Raw genomic sequence first — 14,140 nt, 5'->3', positions numbered from 1 at the left:
AATTAGTACCAAGATTCTCATCCTATTCTCTGGCATACTCCATGATGTACAAGGGTTCTCTCTAAACATGGGGAGGAAAAAATTCCAAATATAAGGATTTGAATCTTCCCTTTGCCATTCACTAGGTGTGTGATCTTTCGTACGTTACCTGGCTTCTCTGAGCTTCATTGTCATCTGTAAAACAGGAATAATAATACCTAGCTCATGGGGCTGCTGTGAGGATTAGAGGTGTTTGTAAAGTATCTCAGTAGTGTCTACATATTGTGAAGGCTTATGCATATATTTGTACCTTTCTCATCTTCCTCAATTCATTCCACCACTACACACCAATCTAGAGATTAAAATAGGCGAAACGGTGATCTGCGTCGAGTGGTAGGTGATTTCTGGCTGCTTCATTTTATACTTGTATTTTAAATATACAAGTTTTTGTAAACATTCTTAAAACAAATCTGTTTTTATTTTGATGAAGATTGGACTGATTCTGATATAATGTTTGGAGAACTAAATTACACGCAGAATTTTGTCCCTGAAGAGTTAACTCTGTAATGAAAATGCACTCAGTGAAAAGTAAACATGATGCCCTTTCTCTACTCCCTACAGGGTATTTGAATGGACGCATATGGAAAAACATGACAATGCTTCTTTTATGCCTAAATCCTATGGAATTTGTCACCTCCTGTATTCGGGTTCGGGCTGTGATGGTAAACTTGGTTCCCTTCAACTGAGTGTTGTTACGTCCTTGGCAGGTTCCCACACCATCTGTAAGCTGCACCTGCAGTTCACAGATTCAGCTCGGAGAGCTCTGTACTTCCGGGCCACTCAGGTACTTGTAAGTGCAGACTGTAAGTTTCTACCCCACAGTTTCTCCACCAGTTTAGATGCTGCAAACATTTGGGTTTTGCAGTTCCTGCCATTTTTGTTTGGGTTCTTTAAAAATAGCTCTTCCCCCACCCCTGGCACACCACCATCTCTCCAAGGCACTCATTGTGAGATGGGAAGCCTGGTGCCTGTTGTTTGTATTCCAGATAGAAACTAACAGAATTGAGATTTTCCTCCCTTTTTAGTGCCATGACAAACAAAAGAGGAAATGACATATATTTATTGTTTGGTAAAATGCAGAAGTATCAATTCCAGGAGACGCTGCATTTCCCTCATCTTTGCCTTGAGTTGTTTATGTGAACTATGGCCCCGTTTGTAATAGACAGGGAGAAAGTACAAATTTGGTGGGAATGACAGGGGGAGGAGGAGGTGGTGTGGGAAAACAACTTCACTCTCTTTTGCCATGAGGCATTTGATTCCTGGAAAGAGCACGGGTTAATGGCAAATAAAATTTCCTGGTCTTTGGGGCCAAGACTTTGTGTTGTGTGAGTGTGCTTTGTAAGCCTGTTGCTGCTAGATGCAGGCTTGTGCTTATACGGCTGTCCTTAGCCTTAGCTTTTGTGTTTCTTCCGCCTGGACAGTAAGCTCTTCTGAGGCGACTGTGGCTCGTTGAGAGACCAGGCTAAAGCAGAATAGAGCAGATAAACAAATTCATAGGAGTTAACCATTTGATTTTTATTTTTTTTGAGGTGGGGCTTTGTTCTGTTGCTGAGGCGGGAGTACAGTGGCATGAGCACGGCTCACTGCAGCCTTGACCTCTGGGCTCAAGTGATCCTTACACCTCAGGACCCCATACCCAGCCCCCGGAGTAGTTGGGACTACAGGTGCACACCACCATACCTGGCTAAGTTTTAAAACTTTTTGTAGAATCAGCATCTCCCTGGGTTGCCCAGGCTGGTCTCAAATTCCTGAGCTCAAGCAATCCTCTGGCCTCAGCTTCCCAGAGTGTGTGGATTACAGGCATGAGCTGCTGCACCCAGCTACAATTTAATTTCTTTTAAAAAACGTTTCAAAAGAGAATATCCGAAAAAGATGTGGCCAAACCACACCCTCCCTGAAACGGATTCTTGATTGAGGGGTGGAGCTGGAGGCAGACATAATATGTCAGTAGGGGTTCTTAAATATTCTAAAATAATCCTTGGAAAGATAGTACTGAGGATGGATGGGTCAATATGATGCTTCTTGGTCACGCTGAGGCTCAAGTTAAGGTCTAGGGAGTTTTCAGCACTGGCATCCGAATTTCTTTTCACCCTCCTCCTGTTCCCTCTTCTCCTTTACAGTGGTTTGAGACACGTCTTCGAGTTGCTTGTGAAAGAGTAAAGGAGGACTCCAAACAAACAAATGCAGAGAGCCCAGAGTGGAAAGGGCTGTAGAAGGGGTGTGTACCTGCCACATGCAGAGCAGCCAATCCAGAAAGGCTCCATTGAGGTGGTGTCTTGCAAATAACTAGGTAAACAGGAAGTGAGGAGGAAGTGCTGGTGGTGGGATCCTGTGGAACTAGTTTGGGCAAAGGGAAAAAGCATATGAAAACTAATAATAATACGAGTGCCTAGCCCTTGTTGAGAGTTTATTACAGGCAGCTGCTCTGCTGACTATTTTACATGGATGATCTCATTTAGTTCTCACACACTCAAAAAACCTTTGGGGCCGATTTCGTCCCCATTTTAATTCAGAAAAATCGAGGCAGAGCAAGGCTATGCTACTTATCCTCAGTTGCACAGCTAGTAAGTGGTAGAATCAGGATTTGAATCTCAGAGTCCGGTCTCTTAACCTGTTTGCAGAAAGGATCTGCTCTGTTTGGACTCTGTTAAGGAGCTTGATAAACTTAGAGCCTTGCCTGCTTTCTAGGTGGGAGACTGTTGAATTTTTACTTGGGAAGTACAAACCTGAACAGAATTTGCAACTGGAATTTTTGGAGTTGGGGCCAATGAGGGATGGGAGGGTGTAAGTGAGACTTTAGTGATATAAAAAATTCTTTTGCTTATTTATATATGGGAGTAACATTTTTCCTAAAATTTCCTTATTTTTTCTTCTAGGCATATGTGTGAAAAGTAACTTGTAGGTGGCCTGGGAAATTAGTTGTGTGTGTGGAAAGGCATGCTTGGGGGCGGGGGCACAGTTAGAAAGCAAGAGATATTGATGATGTTGATGATGACAGTGAATATTTAAGTAAGCACTTATGTACTGTGGAACTTATGTGCTACTCTCTTCTTATTTAATCCTCTCAATGGCCAGAAGAGATAGATAGTAATACTCAATTTTCAAATGAAGAGACTGAGGTTCTCAGAGGTGAAATAACTTGTCCAAGTTCACACTGCTGATAAGAGGCAGAGATAGGATATGGGTCTGTCTGATTTCAAAATCTTTTTGAGATGGAGTCTTGCCCTGTTGCCCAGGCTGGGGTGCAGTGGTGCAATTTTGGCTCACTGCCACCTCCACCTCCTGGGTTCAAACGATTCTCCTGCCTCAGCCTCCTAAGTAGCTGGGATTATAGCTATGAGCCACCACACCTGGCTAATTTTTAGTAGAGACAGAGTTTCACCATGTTGGCCAGCCTGGTCTCGATTTCCTGACCTCAAGTAATCCACCCGCCTTGGCCTCCCAAAGTGCTTGGTTTACAAGCGTGAGTCACCAGGCCTGGCCTGATTTCAGAATCTTAACCCTTAAACTCTGACAGCATGCCCCAGTGAGGGAGGCAGGCATACCCAGAGAGGTCTTACGGTGCCTGAGGTGCCAGGAGAGCATAGAGATGTCTGGGAAAAAGTATAAATGTATACATTTGGAAACTTGGAAACTGACATACAATAATGGACTCTAGGAAATGAATGTGTAGAGGAAGAAGCTGGCTGATGCTGGTGTCCTGGGGACCACTCCACGGAAGGGAGGACACTGAGAATAAAAGATCTTTGAAAGTGTCCTGAGGGGCATGAAGACCCCAGCCTGGGCCCCACCACTTATTCACTCTCACTTGGCATCTCAATCTCTGTATCTGTAAAAATGAAGAAAATAATCCACCCCCTGGATGACTTCATGAGCTTTTTTGCACTCATCAGTGAGGTACTGTACATAGATGTGCTGTAAGGACTGAAAGTTCTTCACATTAGGATGTGTAGGAAGGCAAGCAGGGATCAATGGAGGAGGCTGAACCCAGCACATGGGCTGAGGATGTCAGGGGAACAGGGATGGGGGCTGAATTCTAACAGGGGGAAGCTGTTGAGCTGCTCCTGTAGGTTGGGCCCAGATGGAAACCCTGGAAGCAATAACTCCCTAAGAAAGACTCAAAATGTGGGACAAGAAGAGCAAGAACCAGGAACGGAAAAACTCCAAGGAATGTAAGTGAAGAGGTTGGTGCCACAGAGGAGCCTGGTGGGGGTCTGTAAGTCAGGGATTCCTGCCCCAGCTCTGACCCTAACAGGTTCTTTGACCTTGAACACATGGCTTCCACTTTCTGGGCCTCGGTCTTCTCCTCTGTGAAAATGATAAAGTTGGCATAGATGAAGCCCACAGTGCCAACTGGGAATGGCAAATACTGCTACGTCTTAGCCCAGGTCCAGGGCTGTGTGGAAGTGATATGGGAGGGGTGCAGGGAAATGCTGGGTAGAGAAAGGCAGGGTCCCTGGCAAGGGCCTGTGCGCACGGACCTAGGTGAGGACAGGCACTCCTGTTTTCTCTCCTAAATGTTGCATTTTCCAAGACCACCTTGGCCTGTCACACCCCGATCCTGTGCCTATAAAAACCCAAAGACCTTAGCAGGCACATACACAAACAGCTGGATGTCAAAAGGAACACATCGGCAGAAACACACACCCATGGCTGGACATCGACAGGAACACACGGGCAGAAGAACACGCAGACGCCAACAGGCCATCAACAGCAGAACGACAGAGGGTGGCTGGAGGAGAGGCCAGCTGCTGAGCGGCCCGACTCCAGGGGAAGACCACCTTCCCACTCCATCCTCCTTCTGGCTCCCCGTCTATCTGCTGAGAGCTACCTCCACCATTCAATAAAACCTTGCACTCCTTCTCTAAACCCACACAGGATCCGATTTTTCCGGTGCACTAGGGCAAGAACCCGGGATATAGAAAGCCCTCTGTCCTTGTGATAAGGCAGAGGGTCTAACTGAGCTGATTAGCACAAGCTGCCTGGAGACGGTAAAGCTGAAAGAGTGCACTGTAACACACACCCACTGGGGCCTCAGGAGCTGTACACACTCAACCCCAGATGCTGCCACGGGGTCGGAGCCCCCTCTTCCCGTGACCTGTCCATCTGCCCACTCCCACTAGGGGTTTGAGCAGCAGACAACGAAGAAGTGGGCCACACTCCCATCGCACGCCCTTTGAGGGGGATGAGGGAACTTTTCCCGTTTCAGAAGGTTGTGTTGAGAGGGTGGCAAGGCTAACAGAGCAGGTATCAGGGCGGAGGAGTGGAATTGGCTGTCGGCATGTAGTCAGGGAGGTGCTTCATCTGGGTCTTGCATTTGTTCCCTCTGACCCCGGCCTGGGAGAACAGGACACTCACAGTTCAGGAAACTGCCAAGGGTCAGAGCAGATGCCTCACTTGGCCATAGCGTGGTCCCTCAACTCCAGGGCCGTGGCGTGGTTCCGCTACTCCAGGGCAGACCTAGACTCATGGGAAAGTCCCTGCTTTGTCAGGAGGCTGAAAGAGGATGAGTGGGGAGTGGCCGGAGGAAGAAAGGTGACTCCCAGGGTCTGGGCCAAGGACGGGTTTTGGACAGGAAAAGGGACTCACAACAGGGCATGCTTGGGAGGAATTGTTTAAGGCTTTCAACCCTTGCCAAGGCGAATAACACAAGACAAGACCTGTAAGTTACTTTAGCTATATATAGTATATCTAGTGTGTAACCTCAAAATGCCTCCCGTCACAGCATTTATGCTGTTGACTTTACAGTGAGTCCCTCTGTGGAGGGTGGAGTGGGGGAAGGAGTTCTGCTGGGGACAAAGGTAGGGAAGCACTCACTAGCTTTGAAGAATTTCCTGCCTTTTTATGCCTGGGATGTAACCAGAGACCAGTGTCAACAAGGAATCTGGCTCAGGAATGCTTTGGTCCACAGCCCTCCTTGGAGGTGACTTGCTCTTTCAGAGGTCAGTGAATTGTAAATTGTGTGATTTCAGGATCTGCCTTTGCAGGGTCAGGAGACTTTTGAGGGGGTTGGTGGGAGAGGCGTGGGTGGTGTCACTCAGACACCTGGGAAACTCTTGACCTGGTCTATCTTTAAAGACCAGGCCAGCCACATGAAATCCTTATGTTCACAGGAGAGCAGAAAATATATGTGGTTTTGGGTGTTAACATCTGAATTTGCCATAGCAAACGGATCTCTGGCAAGTCTGTGACATAAAGTAACATCCTAAGTTGAAAGGGGGCAAAAGCAAAGCAGTCACTTACTCAGTAGCTTGACCACACCTTTCTGGTTGTAGCTGTGTGTCATGGCCTTATGAAAGACCACACCCTGTGCTCTGGGGAAGGGTACCAAGCTGGGACGTCCTAAAGGTTGGGGCTGGGTCTTGATCATTTTTGATCTGCACTTCCCCTCCTCTGCCTTCAGCTTAGCAAAGGATCTGACATTCACGTGTGCACTCTCCAATACCGATTTGGCATATCTCTTCTTCCAGCCACTGTGTTAAGTCCTGGGGCCATAGACACATACAGAACAAATCAGCTCTTTCTGTCTCCATAACTTAATCTACCGGGCTAGAGGGAGACAAACAATGAAATTGGCATATAATATGTCAGGTGGCAAGACATGCTACCAAAAAAAAAAAAAAAAAAAGGATACAAGAGATAGAAGAGGGTGGTATCTCTGGGGAAGGGAAATTGGAGCCGAAGTGAGGGAGCCAGGTCTGAAGCAGAGGAAGTGTTCTGAAAAGGGTGGAGGGAACGTGGCAGGAGGTGAGGTCAGAGTGGAATCAGAGGCAGAGGCCGTGTAGGCTCTGTGGGCCTAGTGGGTCACTCTGAGGACTTGGATTTTTCTCTTGATGAGATGGGGAGCCTGTGGAGGGTTTTCAGAAGCAAGACAGGATTATTCTGGCTGCTGTTTTAAACAAATTGAAGAGGGCAAGGCTGGAAGCACGGAAACAGGATACAATAATCTAAGCAAGAGATGATGGTGCCTTAGACTAAGGATTTACCAGATTCTAAATATTTTGAAGGAAGAGCTGGCAAGATTTTCTGATGGATGGGATTGGAAGGAAAGAAGTCAACTTCTTCAGTCTGAACAGCCAGAGGGATGAAGCTGTCGTTTACTAAGATGGGGAAGGCTGGTGGAGGAACAGGTTGGGCAGTAGGAGATTCAGGATTTGGTTTTGGAATTGTTAAGTCTGAGATGCCTCACAGAGGAGAGAAGATGGGGGCCATAGGTATAAACTTGGAAGCGGGCAGTCCATGAAAAATTAAAGCTATGGATGGGACAGAATCACCTCAGAAGAGAGAGTATAGGTAGAGAGAAAAAGCAAAAAAAAAAAAAAAAAAAAAAAAAAAAAATCAGTGACTGGCCTTGGGTGGTTTGGGGTATGAGAAGAAACCAGCCACGGGGATGAGGATAACCAGTGAGACAGGAAGAGGACTGGGAGAGAGTGATGTCTTGGGGAACATGGGGAGAAGCTGCTTCAATGAGGGAGTGTCCAATTAGGTCAGATGCTGCTGACAGATCAAGTAGGAAGAAGACTTTAAATTGGGCACTGCATGTACAACATGGAAGTCATTGGTAAATTTGTAACAGTGGTTATTAGTGGAATTGTGAGGATGAAAGATGAAGTCGTTTCAAAACAGAATGGAAAAAGAACAGGTGGAGATAGTGAATATGGAAATTCTTTTAAGGAATTTTATAGAAAGAGAAGAAATAAATGGAGGTGTTTGCAGGAGGAAGAAATGCCCAGTCTCTTAAATGGCTCAATAGCAATACCGGGAGCTGGTTTTCAAACAGTGGGTGGTTCTATTTTGAAGCAGGTAGCTCCAGAAGAGCCCTAGGAGCCTTGCCAATGACTCTACGATGGGGCTTGCCAAACACTATACACAGTGTCCCTATCTGTCACAGATCCTCTAGCATCATTGGATTGGCAGATCATATGAGCTAAGGGCACCTGACATGGCAGCTTGGAGATCATATGAGCTAAGGGCACCTGACATGGCAGCTTGGATCTGCTCCAGAGCTCTCCTTGTTCTGGGCCCCACACAAAACTGACAGCCTCTTAAGTCACTCAACACATTGGTGGGAGAAGTATTCCCCAATACAGCTTATCGTTCTCCAAAATCCAAAGAGGCTCACTAAGCACTGTATCTCCTTCTTAGTCCTAGTAAGTACAGGGTGTAATGACTTGTTCTTTATCTTACAGGGCATGTCCCAACATGCCTTAGACCACTGAACCCCTAAACACTTCACTAGCGTGGGAGGCATTGCAGGATCCCTTCACCAGAGGATGTAGCCTGTGGGGTCTGAGAACTGGCTCAGGTCTGGAAACTGTGGGTACATCAACTTGCTTGACAGCTCTTGATTTTTAAATTGTTCTACAAGTCATGTAGTACCCTCATTGGCTGCTCAACTAGCTCACTCGTAGGAACATCATGGTCTATTAGCCATCATCAAATACTCTGTGGACTGAAGCACTCCGGCCTTGCTGGCTGTTATGGTTTATATGCATCTTGACTCTGATGGTTAAGAGCAGACACCTGGTCTTTGTTTTTTTGAAATCCTAGCATCTTCATTAACACTAGGGAGCCCAGGTAAATGGCAGAATCACTATTCTTACCCTGGCCTAGAGTGGACAATCATTACTAAGCTTCCCAAAGATGTTGTCATCCCCACACCAATAAATGTGGTTGCCCCTCACTGATATATTTGAAGGGAATGTCCCTGAACCCTCTCAGGGAGTCTAGGTATCACCTAATAAGTTTGTTCCAACAGTCCTATCTCCCTGAGCATTCTGACCCCTTCCTCTGCCAAGGCCCTGCAGCCTCTTCCTGTAATTTAATGTAAGGCGTTGTCATGTCCAAGCCTCAAGGAACCATTCAGAAACAAATTAATAGTACCTCCAAGACAGTTCCTGAGTCAATAGTCCCTCCCTCTCCTGTTTATCATCCTTCCAAACTGTCCCCACTGTGTCCCCCTAGTTCATGCTGATACCAAGCCAAGCCCTGCAGCTCTTTCTGAACATAAGATGTTTTCTTCTGTATCTAAGTCTGTATTTCTCTACCTGGACTACCCTGAGAGCTAACCCCAGTTATCGGTCTGGAAGCAATGAATGAAGGCTGGGGCAGAGCCAGAGCAGGGCATCATTTCGTCAGTCACTATCAAGAATCTAGTTATAGGCGGGGTACTGTGGCTCACATCTGTAATCCCTGCACTTTGGGAGCTAAGGTGGGTGGATCTACCGGAGCCCAGGAGCTCAAGACCAGCCTGGGCAACATGGTGAAACCCCGTTTCTTCAAAAATTACAAAAATTATCAGAGTATGTTGGCACATGCCTGTGGTCTCAACTACTCTGGAGGCTGAGATGGGAGGATTGCTTGGGCCTGGGAGGTCAAGGCTGCAGTGAGCTGTGATCATGCCACTGCACTCTAGCTTGGGTGACAGAGCAAGGCCCTGTCTCAAAAAAAAAAAAAAAAAAAAACAAACATCAAGTTTCACCTAGATTTGGAGAAGACAACAGAAGCAACATTCAAATTGACACCAGTAGACCAGTGGAATATTTTGGACGAAGTAAGAGAAGCCAAGGAGGGTACCCTCAGGCTCTGGGTTTCTCCCTGAAAGGCTGGGAAGAAATTTGGAGGAGACAAAGTAAGAGCAAGTCAGTTGGAAGAGACATTATGGGTTGGGTGGGTGAGAAGTGTGGAAGGGAGGTTCGGGGTGCTCCATTTGGCAGGATTTTCATGGTGCCTGTGCAGTCCAGGGCTCTGATTTCTGTAAGCAGAATGATATCATTCATTATTTTATTCATCAATTTATTAAGTCAACATTTATTGAGAGACTCTTATGCTACTCACTCTGCTAGGTGCTAGGGCTCAATGATGAATAAAACGCTGTTTCCTTGTGTTTCAGAAATTCATAGTGTAGTGGGAGGTGGACAGAAGTGCCATTGAGTATTGATTGCCTGGCACCGACACACGCTAAAATGGAGGAATATACAGGATGCCATGGGAGTCCAGATGAAGTGAAAAACCCACTCTTACTGGTGTGTGTGCACACAGGAGGAGGTATGTAATGCCTTGTCTGGTTTTCTGTCCTGGCACGTTCCCATTCCTCATTTCTAGAGCCACTTGACCATAATGGCTGGTCAGGGATAATGGAAAGAACCTTCATTTGGCAGCTCAGAGGACTGCCCAGCCAACCTTCCCTTCCGTCCTCAGCATCTGTACTAGTCTCTTACTCTGCTTTTGGGACCCATCTCCTCTTGTACCCTAGACGTCTTTCCTACTTTCATACCTGTTGCAACCTCAAAGATCCCTTGAATCTCTCTTGCCTAACCCTCTTTGAGGTAAATCCTACCTTCTTTCCTCTATACCTGCTTTGGGAGAAGGGGAAAGTGTCTTAATATATGCACTAATTAGGCCCCTTCATGAGCTAATGTCAGGCTTACATTGTTTCATTTCATAAATGAGCCCTGGGGAAGTTAAGTAATTTGTCCAAATTCACACAACTAGAAAAGAAAAAAGCAGGACATTGAATGTAGAGCCAATATTCAGAGTGCCTGACTTTTTTTTGTTTTTTATAAGACAGAGTCTTGCCCTGTCGTCCAGGCTGGAGTGCAGTGGCGTGATCTTGGCTCCCTGCAACCTCCACCTCCTGGGTTCAAGCGATTCCCCTGCCTCAGCCTCCCGGGTAGCTGGAACTACAGGCACGCACCACCTCACCTTGCTATTTTTTTTGTGTGTATTTTAGTAGAGATGGGGTTTCACCATGTTGGCCAGGATGATCTCGATCTCCTGACCTCAGGATCTGCCCACCTCAGCCTCTCAAAGTGGTGGGATTACAGGCGTCAGCCACCGCATGCCCGGCCAGAATACCTGATTTTAGGTCCAGTATTCAAAGGACCAACTGCTGTGGTCTGAATGTGTTCCCTCCAAATTCATGTGTTGAAATCCGAACCCCCACGTTGATGTATTAAGAGGTGGGACCTTTACAGATGTGACTGATCATGAGGATGCAGCCATCATGATTGGGATTAGTGCCCTGTCAAACAGGAGAGACTGCAGAGAGCTAGCTAGCTCCTTTTTACCATGTGAGGGCACAGTGAGATAGCCCTGTCTATGAGGAAGTAGCCCTCACCAAACACCTTCTGGCACCTTGACTTTGGACTTCTCAGCCTCCAGAACTGTCAGAAATAAATTTCTGTTGTTTATAAGTGACAGAGTCTAAGATATTTTAATAGCAACAGGAATGGACTAAGACATTTACCAAAACCTTGAAGGCTCCCGGATGATCACCTCGAAAACACTCAATCACAACGTTTTTCTATTCAAAGTCTCCAGTAGAAAAGAGAAATCACTACAAAGATTGCCTTGTAATAGAATTCCTTCACTTTTTCTAACAAAGGTCCTGTCTGCCCCGTGCACCTAGAGGCTCACAAGGCACTTACATCTCTGCCTTGTGAGCCTGGAGGTGCACGGGGCACAGGACCTTTGATAGAAAAAGCGCACACACACACACACACACACACACACTTCTGCTTAGTAGATATCACCAATCTTCCAAAGTAATTGTATCAACTTACATTTCCACCAGCAGCATAGGCAGTAATTATCCTTGTCAACATTTGGTATTGTCAGTCTTTTGAATTTTAGCCATTCTGGTGAATTTGTAATAAAATATCATTGAGATATTAATTGCATTTACCTAATTATTAATGAAAATGAGCACCTACTTTAATAAGTATAATATAATAATATTTTCCATAGTTTTTTTTAAGATATTGTCTCTCAAATTAGAGATGTTCAAGGCCATAGAGTTTCTTTTAGCACAGCTTTAGCTATATCAAACAAAATTTGATTTATCATATTTTCATAATTATTCTGTTCGAAATATTTTCTAACTTCCTATTGTTTTTTCCTCTCTGAATCTATAGGTTTAGTTAGAAGCATATTTAGAAATTTCCAAACATATGGCTACTTTGTGAATATGGTTTTGTTACTGACTTCTAGCTTAATTCCCCTTTGGTCATGTAACATACTCTATGATTTCAGTTCTTGAAATTTGTTGAGACTTGCTTAATGCCCAGCATTTTGTAATTTTTGTGTGTGAACTAAGTGTGTATTCTGCAGATATTGGGTGCAGTATTCTATAAAGATCAAGTCAAGTTTACATATGTATACTCCTGTTAATATGAACTGATTTTTGTCTTGTTATTCCATTAGAACTCAGAGAGAATAATAAAATTTGAGTCTATGCTATTAGTTACATGTAAATTTAGAATTGTTATGTCTTCTTGACAAATCTAATTTTCATCATCATGAGATCACTTTCTTTGTCTTTAGGAATGCTTTAACTGTAGTGTCTAGTTTGACATTATTGTTAAATCTTTGAGAATTCTGATATTTTAGTCTTGTGTTTCGTAAGTAGCATATGAAATTCAGTGTTATTCAGGATAACAATCTGTCTTTTAATCAGGGAATTTAAATATTTACATTATCTAATTTTTGATATTTTGGGGTTTAAATTTACCATTTTGTTGAGCTTTTCAATTTGTACTGCTTGTTCTATGTTCATTTTTTTCATTTCTTGCTTTCATTTGCATTGATTGAAAATTGTATAAAGTTATTTGAGTCCTATAAATTCTTGTGATGATTACGCCAATATTGCAATTTGTATATCTGATAAAAAAATAAATATTATTTGGTTCTTTTTTTCTCTTCTTGGGAATGTATGTACTGTAAAAATACTCTCAGTCTATTTCTCTCCTGACATAATGCTTTTTCAGTATACTATAATTTTCTATATAATAATCCATAAGATACTACTTTGGTTTTATATAGTCAATATTCATTTATAGTTATCATGCCTTTCTGCATGTCTGACCTTCTACCTGGAATCTCTTCCTTTTGCCTGAAGGCAGATTTATATATATGTAAATATATAAATTCAAGTCTTTTGGGAATGAACTCTACCAGTTTTGGTTTGTCTGCATGTCTCTTTTTATTTTCATTCTTTACATATATCTATATCTTGGGAGCGGAATTCAGGGTTGGCAGTTATTTTTTTTCAGCACTTTGGAGCTATGATTCCATTGCCTTTTGGCTTGGAATGTTGCTGTTGAAGAATAAGTTGTAAGTTTGATTATTGTTCATTGATGGCAGTCTTTTTCTCTGGTTGTGTTGAAGATATTTTCTTTGTTCATTTTTTTGTTTTTAGCAGTTTTACATAAAGTGCACATAGGTTTTCCCTTATTTAACTAGTTTTTGATTTCCTGAATCCATCATTTGATGTATTTAATTAATTTTGGAAATGGCTCAGCTAATTACTCTTTAAATGATGTTTCTGTTCCATTATTTGTCCCTGTTTAGTACTTCAATTAAATATATATCAAGGCTTTTCATGGATCTTTTGTAACAGTGCCATGATTGGGAAAAAGAGAAGTACAAGATAGAGATTAAGTATTCCAAAGCCAATTGGCAGAGTAATTTTATGTCTTTTGAATCCAATAAAGATTTGGGCATATATTTGGTTTGTCTTTTTATTATTTTGTTGTTCTAATAATTCAATTAAATTATATTTTACAAAGGTATCATTTTATGACATTTTGGATTTTTTTTAAGTTTGGAAAGTGCTAGTAAAGCACTTCCAATTATAAGAAGGTTCCTTAACCTTCTTATAATTTATTTTTAGCTTTGTCTTTTAGCTTTGTAGTCTGGATATTTTCTTCTATACTATGAATTCTCTCTTCATCTATTTGTAATTAACTGTGAAATCTGTTTTATTATTATTTTTTAATTCTAGCATTTTCACTGGCTCTTTTAAAAAAACAGTTTTCAGTTCTCTGTCAAAAGTCTCAAGGTTGACTTTTGTCTCTGAACAAATTAAGTATGGTATTATTTAAAATCAATACACTTTTTTTAAGTTTAAAAACTCTAATTTCTGAGCAATTGTAATGTATATCTGTTTTCTTGGCTTTCATTTGTGTGGTCTTGTTTTTCTGTTTTTTTTCTTTCATTATATTCAGATATTTGTACTTAAAACATTATTTGTAGTCATAATTAGAATTCTATAATAATGTTGTCATTCTCCAAAGTGAATTTATATTTACTTCTGCTAGGT

At 43.1% G+C, this 14,140-nt stretch overlaps 1 protein-coding gene across 1 annotated transcript in view; it reads left to right on the top strand.

Annotated features, from left to right (window-relative positions):
• The window catches only part of LOC105732678 (putative uncharacterized protein FLJ13197), a 65,630-nt gene extending 52,085 nt beyond the window's left edge, over window positions 1-13,545 (top strand). The window contains exons 4-6 of the mRNA XM_064366314.1: window positions 601-701; window positions 9,932-10,086; window positions 10,606-13,545. The gene's annotated coding sequence lies outside the window, so the exon portion shown is untranslated. The remainder of the gene's footprint in view (window positions 1-600; window positions 702-9,931; window positions 10,087-10,605) is intronic.
• The last annotated feature ends 595 nt before the right edge of the window (window positions 13,546-14,140 follow it).

This window comes from Aotus nancymaae, unplaced genomic scaffold, assembly GCF_030222135.1.
Source record: "Aotus nancymaae isolate 86718 unplaced genomic scaffold, 86718_ANA_hifiasm-v0.15.2.pri h1tg000006l, whole genome shotgun sequence".
Taxonomy (NCBI): Eukaryota; Metazoa; Chordata; class Mammalia; order Primates; family Aotidae; genus Aotus; species Aotus nancymaae.
The sequence above is the reverse complement of the archived record's forward strand: the minus strand, read 5'-3'. Positions and strand labels throughout refer to the sequence as shown.